Here is an 8,345-nt window from a genome sequence, read left to right as displayed (position 1 = left end):
ACACTAACGTAGCTAGGACCACATTGGTAGAGAAGTTGGGGTTGCAATGCATAGAACATCCTAGGTTTTACAAACTTCAACGGTTGAATCAGTGTGGGGAGGTTAGCTGAATAAGCAAGTGCTTATTGTATTTTAAATTGGAAAATATTAAGATGATATTCTATGTGATGTGGTCTCTATGCGTTCTAGTCACATCTTATTGGGTAGGCTATGGCAATATGAACGACGTGTCACTCATGATGGGTTCAAGAATAGGTATTCCTTTATAAAAGACGGGAGGAGTGTGACCCTTGTACCATTAACTCCTAAGCAAGTGTATGAAGATCAATTGAGATTGAAAAGAGCAAATGATGAGAAAAATAAAAAGAGGCTAAGAATAAAACAAAAGGAGAGGCAGAGAGCATTGAAAAAAAAAAAAAGAGGAGAGAAAATGAGGGCAATAGAGGAGCTGAAATTAGGGGGGAAAAAAGAGTGGTAAAAATGAGGGAAAACGGCGAGAGAGGAAAAGTGAGTTTGTATGCAAAAGAAAAAGAGTGTAAGAAAGCTTTTTTATGCAGAAAGACCTCTAGTTGTACTCATGTACAAGGAGGCATATTTGAGCACTAACGAACTCACCTCTTCCTTGCCTAGTGCTGTTGTTTCTTTGCTGCAGGAATACGAGATTGTCTTTCCTCTAGACGTGCCCAATGGTTTGCCACCGATTAGAGGAATTGAGTATCAGATTGACTTCATCCCTGGGGCTATAATTCCCAACCATCCAGCTTATAGGAGCAGCCTTGAGGAGACTAAGGAACTTCAAAGACAAGTTAAGGAGCTACTAGCCAAAGGGCATGTGAGGGAGAGCATGAGTCTATATGTGGTACTCGTGCTATTGGTACCGAAGAAAGATGGATCATGGAGTATGTGCATGGTCTATAGAGCCATCAATAAAATCACTATAAAATATCATCATCCTATCCTATCCTTAGAGTAAATGACATGCTAGATGAACTGCATGGCTCTTACATCTTTTCTAAAATTGATTTAAAAAGTGGCTACCATCAAAATAAGAATGAAACTGGATGATGAATGGAAAACTGCATTTAAAAGAAAGTACGGTTTGTATGAATGGATGGTTATGCCATTTGGTCTCACCAATGCACCTGGTACCTTCATGCACTTGATGAATCATGTGTTGCATGTATTTATAGGCAGATTTATTGTTGTCTACTTTGACGACATCCTAGTGTACAGCAAGAATCTTGATGATCACTTGGATCATTTGAAAAGTGTACTGAATGTTCTTAGAAAATAAAATTTGTTTGCTAACCTAAAGAAATGTAATTTTTGCATGGAAAAGGTTATTTACTTAGGTTAAATGGTGAGTGCTAAGGGAGTAGAAGTGGATAAGGAAAAGGAGAAAGCAATAAAATATTTGCCAACACCTAAATCTGTAACTGATGTACGTAGTTTTCATGGGTTGGCTAGTTTTTATAGGCAAATTGTGAGAGATTTTAGCACCATTGCTGCACCTTTAACTAAAGTGATAAAAAGGAATGTGGGGTTTAAATGGGGTAATTCACAATAACATGCCTTTAAAATTCTTAAAGATAGGTTATGTTCTAATCCATTGTTGCTTTTACCTGATTTCACTAAAACTTTTGAGATTGAATGTGATGCCTCCAGGATTGGTATTGGAGCTATTTTGATACAGGATAAGCATCTCATTGCATGTTTTAGTGAAAAACTCAATGGGGCAGCATTGAACTACTCCACGTATGATAAAAAATTGTATGCCTTGGTGAGGGCATGGGAGACATGGCAACACTAATTATGGCCTAAAGAATTCGTGATCCACTCTATTCATGAATCATTAAAGCATTTGAAGGGGCAAGGTAAGCTAAATCATCGCCATGCCAAATGGGTAGAGTTCATCAAAACCTTCCCATATGTCATTCAGTACAAGCAGGGGAAAGAGAATGTCGTGGCTAATGCGTTTTCTCGCAAGTATGCCTTAATTACCACACTTACCACTAAGCAATTGGGTTTTGAGTACATAAAAGATTTATATGCTAAAGATTATGATTTTTCTAATGTGTATGAGGCATGTGATAAAGTTGTGTTTCATAAATTCTATAGGCATAATGGATATTTGTTTAGGGAGAATAGACTTTGTGTGCCTAACTACTCCTTAAGAGAATTGCTTGTTCGAGAGTCACATAGTGAGGGTTTGATGGGACATTTTGGGGTACAAAAGACTTTAGATATTCTGCATGAACACTTCTTTTGGCCACATATGCATAAAGATGTAGAGAGAATGTGTTCTAGATGCATTTCATGTAAACAAGCTAAGTCTAAGGTCTAAGCTCATGGCTTTTATACTCCTTTGCCTGTACCTAGTGAACCTTGGGTAGACATTTCAACGGATTTCCTATTAGGTTTGCCTAGGTCCAAAGGGGGTATGGACTCTATATTTTTGGTGGTTGATAGATTTTCTAAAATGGCACATTTTATTCCTTACCATAAAACAGATGATGCCACAAATATAGCCAATTTATTCTTTAGGGACATTGTGAGATTGCATGGCATTCCTAGGACAATTGTAAGTGATAGGGATGTTAAATTCCTTAACTAGTTTTGGAAGGTTTTGTGGGGAAAGTTAGGAATTAAGCTATTGTTTTCTACTACTTGTCATCCTCAAACCGATGGTCAAACCGAAGTAGTTAATTGGACTTTAGCTACCTTATTGTGTGTGGTCATTCAAAGGAATTTAAAATCATGGGAAGAATGCATACCACTTGTTGAGTTTGCTTGTAATAGAATTGTGCATGCTTCTACTAATTTTTCTCCATTTGAAATTGTTTATGGTTTTAATCCTTTGACTCCATTGGATTTGATGCAGCTACCTGTGAATGAGATAGCTAGCTTAGATGGATGACACAAGGCTGACTTGGTGAAGAGGATCCATGAACAAGAACAACAACACATCGAAAAGAAGAACCGACAATATTCATCTTAAGCCAATAAAGGGCGCAAGTTCTTTACTTTTGAACCGGGAGATTGGGTACGGGTGCATATGAGAAAAGAGAGGTTTCCTACTAAAAGGAAAACAAAGCTATACCCAAGGAGTGATGGACCTTTTCAAGTGCTAGAAAATATCAACTACAATGCATATAAGTTGGATCTACCAGGTGAGTATAAGGTCAATGCAACTTTCAACATTTCTGATTTATCTACTTTTGATGTAGGTGATGATTCGAGGACGAATCTTTTTTAGGAGAGGGGGAATTATATGAACCAACAAGCTGTGATTGCACTGGATGATCTGCACATGCCAAGCGGACCCATCACAAGAGCTAGAGCCAAGAAGATCAAGGAGACTACACAAGAACTAATTGAGAAGTTACTTGAGCAAGAGTCAATGAGGGCCATGGACACTAAAGAAAATGACTTTCTTGAAGAGCCTAAGATGGTAAATTGTCTAAAGACATGTGAAACTAGAACCTTAAGCCAATAGGGGCTGTTTGGGGAATTTTTATTGTTTTAATTAAAGTATGGGCTAAATAGTGGGCCAATTGTGTCAATTAAGCATGGCATGTAACTTGCACATGTTTCATTAAATGACATGGCACATGGCATGTGACTTGCACGTGTTTCATTAAAGGACATGACATGCTTAAGGTTATGTAGGGCTATTTTATTGGCCAGGTTGATGTCATAGCTTATTTTTATTGGTTGGATTGATATCTTGGGTTTCTTTTATTTTCTATAAGTAGCCAACTCTCTGTTGTATTGAAAAATGAATATTTTTGGCCAAATGCAATTCCAAGTGAGGTTTATTTCTCTTCAAGTTCTTCATTGAACTTTCACCGAACTTATCAAAGGTGCTACCTTTGTGACGTTCATCCATTAATTTGATATTCTTGGTTTACGCTTCACGTCAAGCAATAGGTCAAGGATCAACTATCATGTCGAATCTTATTTTGGGTTTGGGTTTTGATAAATCTGATTTGGGTTTTCCGGGCGTTCATTCTTGGGGTTTCGCATCACTTACACACAAAAGTGTAAACCAATAAAGTAGAAGTTGAGAAGGATGAAACTAGATATGCCATTAAAAATTAAAGAGGAGATTGAAAAATAATTCAAGACAAGATTCTTGGAAGTGACATTTATCCATGCTAAGTTTAAATATTATGCCAATACTAAAGAAAGATGAAAATGTTAGAATGTGTGTCAATTTTGGAAACCCAAACTCAATACTAAAAGATTATTCCCATTACCGAATACAGACATGTTGGTAGATAACACTACAAGGCATTTCATGTTCTCTTTCATGGATGGATTGGCTAAGTGGGAGCTTGAAAATCATATTATAAATATTAACTCTCTAAACCATATTCAATAAGTGATATCCTAAATGGCTAAAATTTAAGGTCTTAGCTCCTCTATTTTGCAATAATGCATAGAGTTACGATCTCACATTGGATATGTAATAACAAGATCTTGGCCATAATGTTGGTTTAGGGTTTCAACCTTATGAAGTGCCCTTTTATTTGACAAAATCTTGAGGGTCAGTGAGTCAAAGCAAATAATATCTCATTGAAATTAGTCCAAAACTATTATATTTGGTATTAAAGCTATCTTGAGACTATTACAATGTGGATAGATTCTACACAAAGGTGTAGGTCCCTTACAAAGGTATGAGCCACTTAGATGAGGGCATTAGAGATCATAGAACTTGTCATAATTCCACATTGAGAGTCTAAAAGGGAAAAGTTCTTGGCTATATAAGAATGGTTTAGCTATGTTTCAACATTATGATGCACCTTTTATGGGACATAACTATGAGATCCAATGAGCCAAAGTGAACAATACTTCACCAGAATTGGTTGGAGAACAATTCACCTAGCACCAATGTTTTGCATGGTCAAAATTTGTCACATAATGGATAAAATATTCACTCAAAATAATATAACACAACTTAATGTATACTGATGCCTTGTTATCATACAACAAATATTTAAGCACACAAAATTTTAATCACATGCACCAATGCATGATAGAGGAGCCATGCAGTCAGCGGTTATAGGAGAACTCTGAGAAACCCAAAGAAAAAAACATTGTCTACTTTCATCTTTTATATTTTGCCTTTATTTTATCTCAATTTTTTTGAAAAAAAAAATATTCAATTTAGTCATTCATGATGTATTGTACTTTATTCCTTTTCTCGCAACAATATATCTACGTCACTAATTCTTTTAGGGTTTGTTTAGATTGTAAAAATGTGTTTGTTTATATTGTCAGTTTTTTGTTTCTATTTTTGATTTTCTATTATTTTCCAAAAGACTAAAAACCAAATTTTACGGTTTTTAATTATTTTGGCAACCTGTTGCCAAAAAATTTAATATCTAGAAATTATTTTTTTTAAATTAAATTATTCATTTTATACATTGTCAAATTAAAATAAAAATTAAATAATCATATGAATTTAAATATAATTAAAATAAAAATATACATAAATTTCAATAATAATAATAATAATAAAGCTAATTACAAAATACTTTTACTATTTTTTCAATTGTCATGTCCAATAAAATTTTATTGTAAATTAAAATTTTAAAGTAGAACAATAAGTAAAATAATTATAATAAATTTTATTTTTATTATAGTAACTTTTTAATGTGTATTATTTATAATTTTATTATTTTAAAAAATATTTTTATAATATTACCTGATTTAAAGATGAAATTAAGTATTTTTTTAATTTGTATTAATTTTATAAATGTTAACCAAATAGGTTGCTAGTTTCTAATTTTGTTGTTTCTATTTTTGATTTTTGATTTTTGTTTCTAATTTTCGTTTCTCTAAATTTCGACATGATACGAAGCAAACCCTTGCATTAACAACACTAAGTAGTTTATCTTAACCTAATTCATTTGTTTAAGATTCTCCATCCCAATTTTCTAAATTTTTAGTTTTTTAAACCCATAAAAATTACATTATCTTATTTTCTAAAATTATCACTATCAACAATAATAACACCATTTTTTTTCTTATTAGAAGCCCATATAAAGCCTAGAGTACATAATGGGAGGGAGTCCCTCTCCCAACCCATGTCTCTTGTGCCCCTCTTAGAATTTGAACTTATAGGAATAAACTAATTCTTCTATTATTTATTTTATGGGTTACTACATATTTAGTAGCGTTTATGTAAGCTGAATGGGATTATAACCCATGTAACCCTAAACATCTAATGAGTCATAGTGTGTGCCACCATTTGATTCCCTGCTGGTCATTCTCTGTGCATGAAGGAAGCAAAGCAACAACATCTGCTCTTAATTTTATTTCAATGAATTTATTTTGAACCCCACATCTTATGACAACATCTTTTGATAGAAAAATAAATTTTTAGCTCTAGGAGAAAATAGACATAGACACTCTTTGAATTTCAAGACATTTAGAATGTCATAAATCAAGGTTTGGATGAAGCAAATCCTTCAAACTCTTAGGATCCATTTGGATCAAGAATTTTACTTGGAGAAAGGTAAGGAAAGGAAAGGAAATCAAGAGAAAACTCATTTTTCATTATATTTTCCTTCTATATTAATTTTTATTAAAAATGAAAGTTTGTTTTTATATGATTAAAAATTGAGAAAAACTAAATATTAATGATGTGCGAAACCAAAATTTTGTTCATGAATTTGATATAATTTTTATTTTTTTTCTTACTTTCCTCTATATTCAAACAAGAGAACGAGGATTTTTTAATATTTTTCTTTCTTTTTCCTAATATTGTTCAAGTTCTAAATGAGGTCTTATAGTCTAATTAAATATATTATGACCGTAATTAATGAATCTAAAGATTTGATCGTGAGAATGTTGGAACTTGTTATAAGCCCATGGATTGCTCTTAAATGAAAAATCACAAGTTGGTTTTGATGTCACGAAGACTTGTATGTTAATATTACTAGAAAAGAATAACATTTTCCAAGTTTATTTCTTAAAATTATTATAGCTATCTACAATGATCATCATATTAGTTTTCTTTTTTCAAAAAAAAATAAATAAATAAAAGGGGGTAACATTCTCTAACACCGCTGCATTTTGTGAACATGACACTTCATGCTCCAAATTTCTTAGAACTACTAAAAGAACCCCTAATATTTAATTTTATTGATTAAAGAAAAAAAAAAGATTTTTCACTAATTAGAAGCTAAGTCTAGATAAAAAATGAACTTTTCACCCTCTTCCTTTTTTTTTTTTTTTTTTTTTTTTTTTTTTTGCCCTTGTATTCAATTTTGAAGCTGAAGGTGTCTCTAAATTTGTGCTTAGGGATCTCCATTCTGCTACCCATATTGAACTCACTCTGTACCCTTCTTATAAACTCACTTTGAATTAGAATGCAATCATGAGAAGTCAAGATGCTCTTTGCTCTCTGGGATGCCTCAAGAATGAAGACGTTGACAAAGCAGGTTTGGAAAGTCAAAAAAGGACTGCCTCCTGTAAGACATTTAGGTCTGCCCCTACTCAAGAAGAATCTCTAGGGCTGGTTGTGAAGTGCTAGGGGAGAAAATTTCAAACAGATGCCTTTCATACTCCGGCGAGCTGCTCTGCCATCTTTGTGCCACAGTTGTTTTAGTTGAGCTTTAAAGTAAGCTTAAGAACTTTTTTTAATTTGGAGGGTTAATGAATGTAATTCTCATGGTGCAAATGTCAAATGGGGGAGAGCATTTTTTAGCCTCTTGAAGAGGGCAGCTTTAGGGTTAAAACTGCTATCAGAGTGGAAAATTGGTTCAGCTATTATTAACCTTCTCCGGAGTATTTGCTGCTAAAATATTTTTCTTTGGGTGAGATGGATTCATGAATATATAAACTCAAGGGGAGAAGTGAATGGAAAATCAATGCCACAGCATATCCTCAATCAAGACCATATGTTTTCCCACATACACTCCATGAGAAATGGCAATTCCACCTTCGTTTTCTATGACACTTCCGATGCCCACAGCCCTTTATCTCTTTATTATGGAAGCCATTTACCAACTGAACTTGGGGTACTTGCTGACTGCTCCATTAATACTGAATAACCGATGGAAATAGCCAAGAAGACTATCAACCAACTCAGCTCGCCTACGAGACGCACTCGATTTCTCCCCCAATCCTGATATTGAAGACAATTTATTGGGGTCTACCACTAAATGGCACAATCACTTTTTTTTCAGCTTGGGAAGCTATGGAGAGAAGCAAGCTAAGCTCCGTAACTCATAGCATGGCTGGCTCTGTGGAATAGAGTTCAACACTCTTAAAAGAGATTGTGAAATATAACAAATTCTTCCTACAAACTCTGCTCCTCTTGCCCTCAGAGGAGA

The sequence above is a fragment of the Malania oleifera genome, chromosome 5, assembly GCF_029873635.1.
Source record: "Malania oleifera isolate guangnan ecotype guangnan chromosome 5, ASM2987363v1, whole genome shotgun sequence".
NCBI classification, from domain to species: Eukaryota; Viridiplantae; Streptophyta; class Magnoliopsida; order Santalales; family Ximeniaceae; genus Malania; species Malania oleifera.
Note: the sequence above shows the minus strand (reverse complement) of the source record.